Source organism: Peromyscus maniculatus, chromosome 10, assembly GCF_049852395.1.
Source record: "Peromyscus maniculatus bairdii isolate BWxNUB_F1_BW_parent chromosome 10, HU_Pman_BW_mat_3.1, whole genome shotgun sequence".
NCBI classification, from domain to species: domain Eukaryota; kingdom Metazoa; phylum Chordata; class Mammalia; order Rodentia; family Cricetidae; genus Peromyscus; species Peromyscus maniculatus.
The window spans coordinates 76,612,437-76,628,551 of NC_134861.1; the positions used below are offsets into that span (position 1 = coordinate 76,612,437).

Below are 16,115 nucleotides of genomic sequence, written 5' to 3' on the forward strand. Positions count from 1 at the left end.
GATTACATCTTTTTTCCCCTTCCCTTTCTGTCCCCTTTAAGGCCATGAGATCATAAAATGTGCAGTCATGTTTATATGAGAACAATTTTATTTCATAATAATAAAATAAATATTCATAATGATTTCTTATGATAAAAGACTATGTAAACCCAGTTGTCCTATCAAAACAGGAAAGACTAAGCATAGACTAAATTCAGGTAAGTGTTATCATAAAATGAACAGGTAGAAATTATTATGACTTCTTCTAGAGCCCTAGCCATTTGATTTGGCTTGGCTGGCAGTGAATTCCAACAGGTTGATCCAGTTGATTCATCTTACTCTTTCTTGATTCCTAGAACTGTTTAGCACAGACAGGCTCAGCCATAGGTCTGCTTTTCCCCATTCTCTGTATAAAATATAGACCCCTAGTTACTATTCTGCATTTTCTACTCTGAACTGCAAATAATTGGAAAGGAAGATTACAACAATGAGCTAGTAATATTGTATCAAAATACAGAACAGAACAAAACAAAATACAAAGAAATTCTTTTTAAAAAAATTGGAGAATGGTGAGTGTGGAAAAGCTGCTATGTAAAAAAATCCATAATATTAATAATATGTTAAGTTCAAATGACAAAAAACTTTGCAAGAGTATTGCTAAGATGTCAGAGTTAAAAATGAAGACCTAGTCTCTGTTTTGTTCCAATGTGCATGTGTGCGCACACACAGTTTAGCACATGCCTCTGCACATGTGTGGCATCCCCTTGACCTAACTCTGATTTGGCCAAATGGGAAACAACTTATTTTTGATGAGCATTAAGGCTTACTGCTGCTACACACTTCTGTTGGTCCTGCGATGATTGGTCCACTTCTCTACGACCTTCTCTAGGACCATTGTCTTGCTTGGCTTCAGTTCCAACCATCTGCATGTGGGAAGAGAGGTTCATTTTGCTTAAGACTACCCTTTATCATGACAGGGCATGGTTGTACACATCTTTAGTCCCAGTACTTGGAAGACAGAGACAGATAGGTCTCTGAGTTCGAGTCCAGCCAGAGCTACACAGAGAGACCTTGTCTTGATAAAACAACAAAACCAAAAGGCTGCCTTTTATCAGATGTAGGGAAGAACCCTGTGTAATTACACAGGTTTTCTGCGTTTCAATTGGTCAGTTCTCTGAGGCAGTCTGTATATTTCTCAGAGATCCAAGTATAATTTAGTACTTTTAATCAACAGTAACAACTTAGTTATCCCCTGTATGTTTATTCTCTGTCTTTCCATACTTGCTCTATGGGATTAACCTCTCCCTATGTTTGCTATTTACATCCAAAACTTGTCTTGAGCTGTTTTCAAGTGTCTCTGCACAGGATTACAGAGGAATATTTGCATATATTAAACTCAAGGAAGTAAAAAAAATTGTAGACATTGTTTAGTCTTATAAAAATATTACAGAGCCATGTATAAATTGAATTAGATAAAGCATTAATCATTTCATGCCCTCTTTGAACATTTGATACATTACCTACTTTCTTGGATAGCTGTTATAGTTTAATCAGGTAAGATTGATTTGTTTGAACCAGATGACTAACATTATAAAGAATCTGTTCAATTATTGAATTCTTCTGGTTTTCACATTTCTATTTAACATATTACCTAGAATGGTATCTTACTCCAGATCTTCAAAGAGATAAATGGCAGTGAAATATTCTTCCTAAGACTTAGCTTTCAAAAATAGAAAAGCTATGGGTCACATGGGATGTGCCTGAAAACTTCATAGATGAGAAAGGATTTCATAAAAGCTGAGATTAGTGTAGAGGTGATTGTTAAACTTGATATTAAATAAGAAGGACACAGACTTGGGCTGTCATTACATTTCATTGCAGATGAGTGAATTAGCAAAACAGTGGTCCTATAATCAAATTGTTTCTCTACTATAAAAGAGAAAGTTTTTGTACAAAATAGTACATAAAAATAATACCAAGATGTTCATTCACATGCAGCTTTCAAAATATCAAGTGTGTCATAATAAAATTTCTGGCTTATAGCTGAGATATTTTTGCATTTTTTGGTTGATACATTAAAGATGCACTACAGTTCTAGCTATGGGCATGACCTGCTTTAATAAACATTTATTGTTTTGTTGTATTCTATATAGCAAAACCAAGGAAAACATTTTTGTCACATAAAACTCAGAGAGCAATTTGTTGAACATCTCTTCTAACTTCTGATGTTTGGTCAGTCTGTCAAAACATGAATATTTATATAAATATGTGCATAATCAATACTTGTATGAAGGAAAATTAGAAAGAGTTTTAATCCCCAGGTCCATCAGTAAGTGAATGAATGAGTGAATAAATGAATGAATGAATGGGCTAAGCTCTTATAGCACCTTTACTTTTTGTTTTTATTCATCTAAATGGGAGCAAACCAGGTTTACTAACCATTACTTTTCCAACGGTAAATGTAAGCTGTCAAACTAGGATCATAAAGTTCAGCCAGTTAAACATAGTTATCTAGCCTCTTTCTACAATAAAGAAATTGATTACAACCTTCACTGACCCTTTCCTAAATACTCCCAAGTACATATTAGAAATAGAGATCAGATTTTATTTAACTGCCATTTATTAACATAAACAAGGAAGCGGTGCTGTCAAGGAAAGAGAACAAGAAATTTAACCTCTCTTTTCTTCCTTCTCAATGTCTGAAAGATAAATTAGTGCTGATTTTAAATGTAAGTGAACATCAGAAAACTGGACAGATTTATTGAGTTTGCTAGTAGCAAACTGAGTTTTTTCTGTTTTCACATACTTTTTCCTGCTAGTAAATGCTTTAATCTATTGATGTCATGAAGAAATGCTACATTAGCCATAAACTAGAAAGAAGGCTCTGTTCAGTGACAGGACAAGTAATATTTGTAGGGCAATAAACACTTTGCAAGACTTTAATGGCCCTGAATTCAAATAAGTAATCTATAGTTCACTAAACTGAGGGAGAAGATTCATAGAAGACTGGTGACTTCTAAAAATGCATAAACCATCTTTTACAAAAGATTAGGGCATCAGTTTTATGGGGTTAGATGGAAACTATGTTTGGCTTAAAGATGACAACTTTGCTTTCAAAACATTAAAGCACACCCATGTTTTATGCTGGTCTGCTCTGTAGTATGTATTTGTGGGATTTCTAAGAAGTTAATACTTTCTGTCACAACTCTCGCTTCTCTACACTCTGTAGGCATATTGGTAGAGAATAGAATTGGACCAAGCTCTGATCGATCTACATAGCATGCATCAATGGACTGGTGGTGAAAAGAGACGCCTGATTTGAGCTGCTGCCATTGTGGGTGGTTGCTAAATATCACTTTGATAAATATAATAAGCCTAAAAGTCTATTTGCCCCATACTGTGATTCAAAATGTGTACATCATGTAGAAGCCAGATTCTCTAGGCGACATACCTTTAGTATATAAGGAAAAAACTAGACCAAATTTACAAATGAAGATATCATTCAATTTATCTTATTCTTAGTGCATTTTAACCCACTGACACTTAAAGGAAGAAATTCAACACTTGATGCTTTTTTTTTTTCTAGATGAGCAAAATTTCTTGGTATAAACTGACTTATATCGTCTCCTGATGTAGTTGAACATCAATTAGTTGAAGACTAGGGACCAGGTTGCACCTTATAAATTCCCAGCTCTGTCTCCTTCTGGAACTGGGAATTTAATTAAATATTTTAAGGCTTTCTATCCTACTTTTCTTCATCTGTAAAACTGTATTACCAAACTTGGCTTTTAAGCTGCGACTCAGGATGATAATTTCGCCCTTCAGGCTTTGTTTTGAAGTTAGATAGGTTTATAGTAAGGGTTCCTACATAATTATTGTAAACAGCTACTGGCTATTGTGATATATGTCCCTTATTTCAGATATGCATTTGTCCAACCATACTTTAAAACCTCCAATGCAAACTCTTCTGCCTTTAGTTGGCATTATATTTAAAGATGTATCTGGATAGAGCCAAGCATAGTAGCTGCTTCCCCCATCTTTTAAAAAGTCATTAGTACATTAACAAAAAATACCAAGTAGTTTTGCTATTTTAACATTGAAAAATATAGCTTCTAGCAGTTATATAACCCACATGCATTATTTAAGTATGTTTCCCTTAATTTTTCCTCTGTTAATACAAGTGAAAAAGTACTAGTTGTTCAGGAACATGGAAGCTAGAGAAGTCTCATATCCCAAGAAACCTAAAGTATCTTAAAAAAACAGTATTTCTATTCTAGGCACCATTATAGATGTTGAGGCCCAGCATTGACTGATGTAGACTGATGTACAGACATATTACTTTCTAGTATATTCACAAAGCATGTTCTAACATAGTGGTTCCTGAGAACATATACTTAACATTTGAAATGTATCTTTTCTTGAAATTTACATTTTCTAAAAAGATCATGCCATGTGGTAAATATGCAAATTTTATGAAGCACTTACATTTATATTAAATTGAAAAAGTACTTACATGAACATGAAATTAAAAATGCAATCTGAAACACTTTTTTTTGTCTGTAAGAAGTTTGCTTCATTTCATTATGAAGTGAGAAAATTACACCTAATAACATTATGTTGTTGATAGTTCCTTCCTCCATTCCCACACAAGCAAATCTGCTTAATGACCCTTCCTCGTGGTTTTAAAAGGAAAAAAAAAATGTTTGAGGTTAGATGGTATAAATGGACTGGAGAGTAGGCTGCCCCTGGTCCAATGGAGCAAAGAATAATGGTATTTGTTTTAGTCTCTCTCAAACATACTTTCTGTGGGTTTCCTAGCTGATGTTGACTGAATATTAAGAAAACCAACCAACACACACACACACACACACACACACACACACACACACACACACACACACACACACACGCATGACCAAAAGCCCATTTTAACTTATTTCTATTTGTTAAACTCTGTTTGTGTGCTTCTGGTTTCACACTATATTTTATACATTTGTGTAGAGTTTCTAATGTTCTTTTTTCTTAGGTTAAGCCCAACTTATTATAAACAATGATTTAGGTCTACTAATTCCTTATGTCATTATCTTCCTGAACATCCTAAGTAAATCAGGGAAGAGTCCCTGCCATTCTTGGAAGCATGCAATTCTTACATCCCGTATTACAAAATTGGAGCTACACCGCACTATAGGCAGTTTGACCTACAAGTGGAAGAAAAGTCAGATAGTTCAGTGTCCAGTGAACTGTAATTAGATGGTGTGCTGGCTGGTTTTTATGTCGACTTAACAAAGCTAGAATCATTAAGAGGAGGGATCCTCAGTTGACAAAAAGACCTCCATAACAGCAGGCTGGAGGCAAGCCTTGAAGCATTTTCTTAAGTAGTAATTGATATATAACTACCCAGCCCATTGTGTCATTTTGTGTAGGGACACTTCTGGGCTGGAGGTCCTGGGTTCTACTAGAAAACAGACTTGAACCAACTATGAGGAACAAGGCAGTAAGTAGCATCCCTTCATAGCTTCTGCATCATCTCCTGCCTCCAAGTTCCTGCCCTGTTTGAGTTCCTGCCCTGCCTTCCTTTGATGATGAACAGTGAAGTATGAGTGTAAGCCAAATCAACTCTTTCCTCCCCAAGTCGCTTTTGGTTATGGTGTTCCATCACAGGAATAGACCCTAATTAGGATAGTTGGGCTGATGGACTCATGCTCCTGACTTGTAAGGGACACTCTGTACCAGTCATTGAAAACAAAAGATGTATCAGGAATGCCAGCTGAAGAGCTGCTACTTCATGTGAAGACATAGTTAAGCAAATATGTTTTCTTCAATATCGAAAAAAAATAGGTAAATACTTGAAAGAAAAAGAATTGGCTCAGAACCTGCAAGACCAAGTTCTCGGAAGAAAGGAGATTTATTTGCCCCAGAGGGACAGGGGGCAGGGATAAGGGACAAAGACAAGAGATAGAGGAAGAGGGAGAAGGGGAAAGAGAACTAGAGAAAGAGGGAAGGGGTATTTGTCCTGGAGGACAAAGGACTGCTTCTGGATAGAGAGGAGACAGACTTGGCACATAGTTACATGGCGGTTTATAAAGGTACAAGGGAAACCCCGTGATAGGTTGACATGTTTAATTTTAATTGAGCCTGTTAATTAGGTGATCCAACCGGGCTTTATTGCTGCATTCCAATACTTTGATAGCTGGACCTTGATAGCTTCAGGAGGAGGAATTGGCCAAATAGGGGAAAATACCCTGGGGGCTACGTAGTTTCAGGAATGTAATCTGGATGTTTTAGCAAGGGAGAGGGAATGGGAAGAAGGGCAAGGCCTATCAGAGCCACATGCTCAAGTGGGCTAGCCTCCCTTCAATACCTTTATGTAGTCCATTTTCTTTTTGCTTTTTTTTTTTTAACCCTATTAGACATTACTGACTGAAGTCAAATGCTGGCTCCTTTAGGTGACTTGCATATAGGCTGTGACACCACTCAGAGCAGTCTATTGTCTCGAAAGAGATCTTATATGGATGATTCCAGGCAAATATCCTATTAACTCATGTTAATTCTTTCTTTATAGATAAGTTTTTGTTGGCTACTAAGACTGAAGTCATGTTTTATGAAATCTCAGCCTAATTGTGTATGTAATATATTAAATGGATTCAGTGGGTAGTAGTTGGAGTAAGATAAGACATTTAATCATCTAATGAGTGGTGAGCACTCAGTACATGGATAACTTTGGGGCTGGAAAGATTGTCTGTTGGTAAAAGTGCATACTGGTTATATGGAGGACCAAAATTCAGTTCCCAGAAGATAAATCAGGCAGCTCCTAACCACCTATAACTCCAGTTCCAGGGACATCCAATGCCTCTGACCTCTGTAGACACTGGCAAACAAATATACACACACATACGTGTACACACACATACAAACAGGCACTCACTCACATGTACATACATACACAACAAAAACAAAATCTTAGAGAAGATAATGTTTTCATCATTTTCCCAATCAACTCTTTTAATTTAGGCTAGGTAAGTAGAAGAAAGGTTAAGAATGAAGGTTGCAAAGTACAAATACCAGATCTACCAGTTGCTGTTTACATGATTGCTATACTCTGTTTTTCCTTTAATATAATTAACATAATAATCTTTAATAATGGTGATATATTAAACAAAATAATAGAGATAAAACAACTAGTAAATAGAATGCTGTAACATCACTGTCAACTGAATGATATTAATTAAAGTGTGCTCAGAAATTATTTTTTTCTTAGCAGTTTACTGTGAAATACTTTTGCAATATATAATTGCACATGTAGAAAATGAGAGATTTAATTTATTCCATTATAAAGTACCTACAGAGGATTTCATGTGCCTCTTTAGCAGAAGAAACAACACATGCTTGTCCATCTGTAAGGTTCATGTAATTGAACAAACTACAAGGTCACATTCAAAATCATTTTTTCCATTGTTCGAAGCATAGAAGTACCAAGATAGGCCAGAGTTGGAAGAGGACACTGGGTTAGAAACTGATCATGGTTAAGCACATGGTGCTAAGTTCTCTGCCCCTGGGAAACTTTAAGTGTTTTCGGAAGGATAGAGAGATAGTAACAAATGCCAAGTGTTGATAAAATTATCAATGTGACTGTATACATGAAATGAATCAAAATAGTACTCAAGACACTGTGGCAATAAAAATTATCCAATGCCTTCTTTTGCTTGGACCCAGAAGAAAACAATCTATTTTATATTTTAAGTGTTGCTAAGATGAATAAAAAGGAGGTGACCATGCTTACATGTAGCCCCAAGAACCTGAAGTATATACCATCTGCCTCATCTCAGAAACAATTGCCAATTCCTGTAGTCAATTATTGAATACCCTTCTCCCTTTGAAATTGCATTTAAAGTGAATAACATTTATTTGTGTTGTTAAAAGTTATGAAATATTTCTGGAAGAATAAAAAATGGTCTAAACTAAAAAATCTGCACACTTGGAATTTGGTCTTAGTTGACTTATATATTTTATCAAACACTAAATAAATAAAAATAAAAGAAATGAAATGAGTGTCTGGAGAGAGGGCTCAGCAGTTAAAGAGCATTTGCACCCCCTTTAGGGCCCAAGTTTAGTTCCAAGCACCCACATGGCTGCTAAAAACTGTCTGAAACTCCAGTTCAAAGGTACATGATATCTACTGGCCTCCTGGTCACCAGGCATGCATTAGGTATATAGACACTAATGCAGTGTCTACTCATACACTTTCCATACATTCAAACATTCATGTACTAAAAATGAAACAAATACATATATTAAAATGAATGAGTGGTTTTAAATTTACACTAATTTTACATTTTCTGCTAAAAAATCTGAAATCCATGTTAATTCTTGTTTCAGCTCTGGAAATCATATATGTAGTAATAATTTTGATTGTTAACTTATTTTTTGGGTTTTTTTTTCCTTTGGTTTTTGAGACAGGATTTCTCTGTGTAGCTTCGCGCCTTTCCTGGATCTCACTCTATAGACTAGGCTGGCCTTGAACTCACAAAGATCCACCAGCCTCTGCCTCCCAAGTGCTGGGATTAAAGGCGTGCGCCACCACCGCCCAGCTAGGATTGTTGACTTTTTAATTACCACGTACAAATCATGGTTTTTTGTCTGATGAACAAATCATGTTTTTTATCCAGTCTGAAGTCTGATGAAGCATTTGCATGAGTTCCTTAAATGACTAGAATGTGTTTTCCTTCCTTCCTATTCTTTGGCTAGCTCCACAAAGTGTTGATTTTTGTTGTTAGTGTTATTTGTTTTTTCTTGACTGGATCAGTTCCCTTTTGTCATTCACTTTTGTGTGGATCTTCTTCAAATGCCTTTACCCAAGTTCGTTGCAAAACATTTATGAGTAAATTACCATGGTTGAATGAACATTCTGAAACTCACCAGTTGTTAGGCTATAAATTTTCCAAAGGTAGAGATCCATTTGCCTTAACATTAATAGATGTTCAAGGTTTTGTGACGATGTGGCCCCACAATAGATGCCACAGAGGACATGGTCAGCAATTGTGAGGGATCTGAATCCTAACTCTTCCACTTATATCTTCTCATTTACCTAAATGTTTTCATAGGAACGCTAGATTTAGTTCTTTAGAAAACATCATGAGTGCTAATAGTTATTCACACCACAGAAGAGTTAACAAGAACTCTAAATGTCAAAAGACTTGGCATTGCCAACATTATTGTTAGTGATCATATCACAGAGAAACACATGATGTATAAAATAATATACACGTAGTCTTGTACACTGAAGTGACTGTCTTCAGTTTATATTTAGCAACTCTATACCCCACGTGGTTATTATACAGTACTGACAAATCATTACAACAAGGATACATCCTTGGTTTACTAAATGTAGTATTGATTTTAAGTACTACCAATAATAACTTTGAAAAATTGTTATTTACACTGGAGCTATTACAAATAGAGTCTCAAAAGAGTCTGCTAATAGCCATTTTCTTTTAAAAGATTAAATTAACAGTTTGAAAGGTTTTACTGATCCATCAATGAAATAGAATGTTAGTACAAAATAAAGGGCCATGTCTGTGTCTACAGCATCTATAGATACTATGTTTAAGTGTTTAAATTAGAATGTGGCTGCTGAAAGCATTTTATGAATTATTGACGTTTTCAGTCTCCACACTCCAAGATGAAATTCATTAGGAGGTGTTAATTTTGGAAACACATTATATAAAGCCATTGTAATACAAGGTGCTTGAATGGCACTTTTATTCAGTGATGCATGGGTATTATTTGAAAAACATAATTTAAAAGCTTAGCTGTCGAGATTACTCCTGTATCTCATTAAATAAAGGATTAGCACTTTGTTTACTGAGAGAGACAGATGCCTGTCAGAATTTTTGATGTGCAATACACCAAAAATTTTAATGAACCTCACAGATCTTATTTCTATGTACTAAAGAGATTTTGTGTTTCCTTGGAAATGAAAGAGACAGTCATTTGTCTCAAAAAATAAAAAAAAAAATAAATAAAAACAAGTGACTGTAGATGGGAGGTCTAGAATAAAGGTTTCTTTCTAATAAAAAGACAAACCCTGCTTTCCGTGGCCAAGAAATTCTAAATTATTCCCCTCCCCTTTTTCCCTCGAGAGGTGTTATACATCTCTAATTTGTGGGATAAAAGCCCAGAAAAGAGTGTCATGGAATCCCTTTCTTTGAAAGTATCATTGAAGAATAGCTAATGCTATTTGAGGTGTTTCTGTGTTGGGCACTGGGTACGACCAAGACCATCTTATATTAAAAGTTAAAAATGAGCAAGATCAAAATTTACATTTGAATCCCACTTCCAACATATTAACCATACAACCACATTCTTTGAGTTTCAGTTTCCTCATCAGAAAATGTAAAATGAGGATGAATTCCTGCAGGGTCTGATATTAAACAAGTGGTAGATGTGTGCCAGGTTTCTTCAAGTCCTTTAACCTTTCAAATTCTTGTTCACTCTTCTCTAGTGGGAATAATAAACACCATATCCCAATATTGTTTGATGACCTGAATCAGGCCATTTCATTACATTATGATGTGTTTTTTAGGTAGAAACTATTATTGTGGACTTAGCCTGTGCTTATATAGATGAATATATAAGTATAATGCACCAGCAAACTTTTCTCCAAAAATGATGTTTTGTTGTTGTTATTACTCAGGATGTGGAGAGGTTGTCCAAGTATATTTCAGCATTCTAAGATGTATGTAACAAGAAAAATATTTCTGTTTAAAATACTACTGTGCTTCAGTAAAAAGATTATTTGCTTATAAAATATTTCATAGTTTATAACTATATTATATTCCCTGTATCTTTATTTGCACATTGAAGAAATAGAGACATTATGAGACTGTAACATTGGAATCTTTAAATTGTAGATGAAAAGGTATACTCTATAACTCACACTTTTAGAAAAGAAAATTTAATATTTAGAATTAGATACAATTGCATAGATTTCAATTAAGGCATTAACAGTTTTTGGCACACAACGAAGTTGTTTTTCTGTAATTTGCAAGGCAATGTGACAAAGCTTGTAATGTCTCTGTACACTCTCAGATCCCTACCCTTTCTTGTTAAAGAATGCAATACTAAAGTATTTCACAGGGTACAGAAATTGTTAGAACTGGTAATATCTTATTTTGATAAACAAAATGCCTTCTTATCTATCTGTTTTATGAACCCTTGAAGGTTGAGAGAAAAATATACTAATTGGTACTTTTCCAGTGTCTTCCTTGTGTATAGAATCAAGTTATCCTTTATTTGAATCTGACATTTGCTCAAACCATGGGATATAGTTTATGGCATTATGCGTGATGAAGGACAGCAATGAAATCACTTTAAGGAAATATATAAACATATTTACTGAGTCTGAATGGACAATAAAAATACTTTCAGGATTAAAAGTGAAGAGAGAAAAGGCAGAGAATTATTTCCAAAGAGATTTGGAAATGAGAAATGACAGCTATAATGTCAGAATTCAGGATATTGGACCAGCTAAAAGGCAGGAGATTCTGCAGAGGGCTAAGCCACAGTTGTCACCATACAATTCATTGATTTATGATGTCATCATGCAGAAGAGAGAAGGGAGCACTTTGAGGCCTGTATTTTTAGGTTGTTGCAGTCTGTTTTGTTTAAGTAAAGCAGTTTTCCTATCAGTACAACATGCAAGACCTTCCACGTACTCCTGTGCTGTTTCTCTCCAACTTTACATTGAGTAGGTTGGGGCTATCACTTCCTCATGTATTTTCATGTTCCTCCACATCCATTAAAATATTGAAATATCTTACATAGATAATGAAATAGATTTTGTGGTTTTATGTGGTGCACCACTTATTTTCCACCATGCTCCAAATACCAAAACACAAAAATACCTACCATCATTTGTATCATGTACTTAATTCATGAGCTATTAATTAGATATTTCCTGTGTGCCATGAACTATGTGTTCCCACAGGACACAGTCATATGCTTGTTTCTTGTCTCCATTTAATCTGATTTTCCAGGATGGGTTAGCTTCTAAGCATCAGATTCAGAATTGGCTAAGGCTGGCCAATGCTAAATGTTACCAAGGTTTTTACTGACAAATTATGTTGTCTTGCCAGTTTTTGTTATGGAAATATGATTTGTGTGAGCTTGTTTCAACTTAAATTATAGGACTGCTTTACTTCAGCCTTAAAAATAGCAAATAAATGATGAATGAGTTACAGCCAGTCACGACATGGCAAGACCATAGTAATTATTCTCCCAAACAGAACTGCCTAATCAATCTTAATTCTGAGTACCAGTAAGTAACAAAGCAAGAATGGCTTTCTCTACATGGCATGCCAAATTCCTAGAAATAAGACTAACACCAAAAGATTAAAATTAAAATCTTACCAAATTTGAGTTGGGATAAAAGAAGTCAAATATCTTTGAAAAAGTAAATATCGATATGTAAGAGACTATTCACTCAATATAGTAGATGCATATTATTTCTAACTTTAAAAATATACCATAGTATCCAAATTTAAAAATAAATATATTTTGCAGGTGTGAGGAAAGTTATCATGGGTCTGGGGAGACACCTCCTAGTTAATAGTGCTTAATCCTGTTTCAGAGGACCCCATTGGATTCCCAGCACCCACATCAGGCAGCCCAGTAACATCTGTAACTCCAGCTCCAGGGATTCCCATGGGCTTGCCCAGCACTAATGTATACATGCAAATAGAGAGACAGACAGATGGATGGACGAACACATACACATACACACACACACACACACACACACACACACACACAAATGAATAAATAAATCTTTGAAACAACTTAACTATCACTAACAGACACACTAGGTTGTTTCTTCTAAGGAATAATTTCAATGTAGTTTTGGTATTTAGAATATAAATATTCCATAAGTAATTTTCAAAGTGGTATGGGAAGAAAAAAAATCAAGGAATCATTTAGGTGGAAATCCTTCCTAGACTAGGCATTGAAAAATGTCAACTCCACATTCCCAAGCTCTGTCTTTATTGTAATAAGCATCAACTTCAAACTTTGAAGTTCTCAATGAAAGCAATTTTATGTTGCCAGTTGTGCTTCCTCTCATTGTCAGATTGAATACATTTTTGTTTTTAGTCTAAATTTGAAGTGCATCTTTTAAGTAGAACTATTTGTTTTTAAACTAGAATTAAAGGGTATATCATCTCAGTGCTTTGAAATGAGCTGTAATAGAGGCCTGTTGATCTGCAGCAGGCATAGATGTCCAAGCTGAGTTAGCAATCATATGTAGATGTAACCAACCGTCTTATTAAAATAAGAAACACAGAACCAATGTAAAAGAGAAAGCCAAGAGGTCAGAGCTCAGAGCTAAAATCTTACCTCCTGCAGTGCTCCTAACTTCCCCGAAAGAGAGCTACTTCCTGTGTGTCTGTCTTTAAATAGTCTTTCTGTTCTGCCTTCTCATTGGTTGTAAACCCAAACACATGACTGCCTCGTCACTGCCTGTAAGTACCGCCCTCCAGGTCTTAAAGGTGTATGTCTCCAATGCTGGCTGTATCCCTGAACACACAGAGATCTACCTAGCTTTTCTACCAAGTGCTGGGATTAAAGGCGTGCGCCACCACCACCACCACCACCACCACCACACTCTTGCTATGGCTCTAATAGCTCTGACCCCTGGGCAACTTTATTTATTAACATACAATGAAAATCACATTTCAGTACAAATAAAATACCACCATAATCATATTTGTCCAGTAATGAAAAATACAAAACTTACTTGACTTAGGGTCCCTATTGGGTGGCAGCAGGAGTCTGGGCAGCAAGGCCACTCGCCTTTTGCCCTCTGTCTTTTCCTGCAGCTCATGCCTCAGCAAATTGGAGTTATCCTGAAACAGACACTGGACTTAACTGCATTCTTCTTGGGCATCTTGTTTTTCTTGCCCTCACATCCCGTGTTGTAGCTGCGGGAGAAGATTGTTCCAGGATAAGGCCTATTCCTATCACAACAGAATGAGTTCATCCTGAGAGTTGGCCCGCTCTGGCACTACTACCCTTCCTCTTCAGCTGGACCCCTCCTAGATAAGGCTTCCCTTGGGTCCATATTGACCCACAGCCTAATAGTCATTTAATAAAGAATAAGTGAGGATGGTGACAATACAGTAATAGAGTTTTTGAGGGTTTGTAGAAGTAGTGTTGAAAATTAGATTTGTAAATTAGTAAGATGCAACTTTTCTATGAAGATACATATGTATATTTGTATATGTGTATGCCTATGTGTGTATGCATATATACATACCACTTTTGCTTCTAATGTATGATACTATACTATCAAAGGAATTTACAAGTTTTATTTTGAATACTAAAACCATAAGAATTCATGTCAAAGCATAGAAATGGAACCCAAATATAATTACCTGAACCCAGTATTTATTGTTTGTTTTTGAAATATCAGTAGAGGGTTCAGTTTATTTGCATGTGATAATCATCAATTTATCCCTTTCTACTGAAATTGCCATAGGTTGACAACATTTGGACTCTGAATTTTCATATTTGGGTTATGAACCCATTCTTCCCCCAAATCTTTGCCTTTTCCAGGTTGGCCCCCTTTGCTCATTAAGATGTAGGCAACTTTATTTATACATGTCTATAAGGTAATGAAGGTGCCGGTTAATGTTTCATGAATATGATACGTTTTCCCAACTTTTATAAGAACCTTTAGAAGTCATAAGGCCTACATATGAATAAAATGTTTCAGAATCTCCTGTTTTAAGTAAATAGTGCTTCAGTTAAGAATTTCAGAAAAAGCCAGAGACAGTATAGTATACTGACTGAAGATTTTTGTGAGACAATATTTTTTCCATCTTAGTGTCAAATATTGAGAGGTTGAAGAGAAATTTGTTCAGTGAGGATTCCACATGCATTCATTTACTCTGGTCAGGATCCTCCTCCATTTGCTTGTATCTGCACAAGTTGTATTTCTGATGAGCTATCCCAAGCCGATGGTTCCAAGAAATGAGTTGCAGAAAAGTCTCCTCTGAAAAGGCTCCCTTTGTGAGTTGCAAAACAAGCAGAGCTCCTCTGCTAAGATGTGGTATCTGCTGTAGTGTTTGTAAGTGAAACTAACCAAACTGTTTGAAAGTTCCAGCGTATAAACTTGCTGACCTCCCTTTCAAATGTCGCTACTGGTCTTCTTGTAATTGTTATTTGCATTTTCCATATTATTTTTTTACAGTAATTTTGATGTTTATTTTAAAGCTTATGATTATTTTTAAAATATCTCTTTTGGTGAAATTTTTAAATTAAACAGAGAGTTCAATTAAGCAAGCATGACTGCAATAAATGATTTACTTTCAGTTTGGAAAAGGTGAATAAAAAGTGCTTGGCCAATACCGTACCATTAATCTATTCTCTTTTCTCCTTTCTCTCTTTACTTCTCTCTCTCCAATAGAAGTGGAACAAAAAGGTAATTAAATACCTTTCATAAATTATATAATATTTATAGGCTAAGTTATTTAACAGTTTAACATTTAGTTAAATAATTTTGTTATTAATTCTTATTTTATGCAAATTTATTGACTACTTCTGCTGCTCAACTTCACTTTAATCTGTTTTACTGACCACTGCTGGTTTAATCCTTATACCTAACACGAATTATTAATATTACACAATCATCAACACTTTATTTTATTCCTCTTTATTTGAAACTAGTAATTAGAAATCCAGTGGGCATGGTAAATAATGATTGCTTTAGATTTGTCCCTCATTCTCTCTTAATTTCCCATAGCTGTACTGTGTTTCTCCTTCTACATTACCTCTTAACTACTGGAGAAAGGGGAGAAGATACTCTTCTTAATTATCTTGAATGACATTGGTGTCTGTGGCCAAACCACTCTGAATACACACAATCTCATCTACTGTTAGTAGCCATGGGCCCATTATTAATTATAACATAAGGTTATATGTTTGAGTCAGAGAGTGACTCATGCTTATAGTAAAAGTCTTCATATTAAAATTCCTAAGTTTTAAAACCTTCAGTATTGTTTTTGATCACAATTTATAGTGGCCCCTATCTTTTCAGAATTTGAAGGTCAACTTTTGCCAGAAAACTTTTCATTTCTTTAAAA

At 35.3% G+C, this 16,115-nt stretch overlaps 1 protein-coding gene across 24 annotated transcripts in view; it reads left to right on the plus strand.

Moving 5' to 3' along the window:
* The window catches only part of Adgrl3 (adhesion G protein-coupled receptor L3), a 747,948-nt gene that overhangs the window by 439,595 nt on the left and 292,238 nt on the right, over nucleotides 1–16,115 (plus strand). The window contains exon 1 of one of the 24 annotated variants that reach the window (XM_076546500.1): nucleotides 15,339–15,454. The exons of 21 other annotated variants lie outside the window; for them this stretch is intronic. The gene's annotated coding sequence lies outside the window, so the exon portion shown is untranslated. Of the gene's footprint in view, nucleotides 1–15,338; nucleotides 15,455–16,115 lie in introns of those variants that run through there. 2 more of the 24 variants (XM_076546502.1, XM_076546506.1) reach the window with 2 other exon arrangements.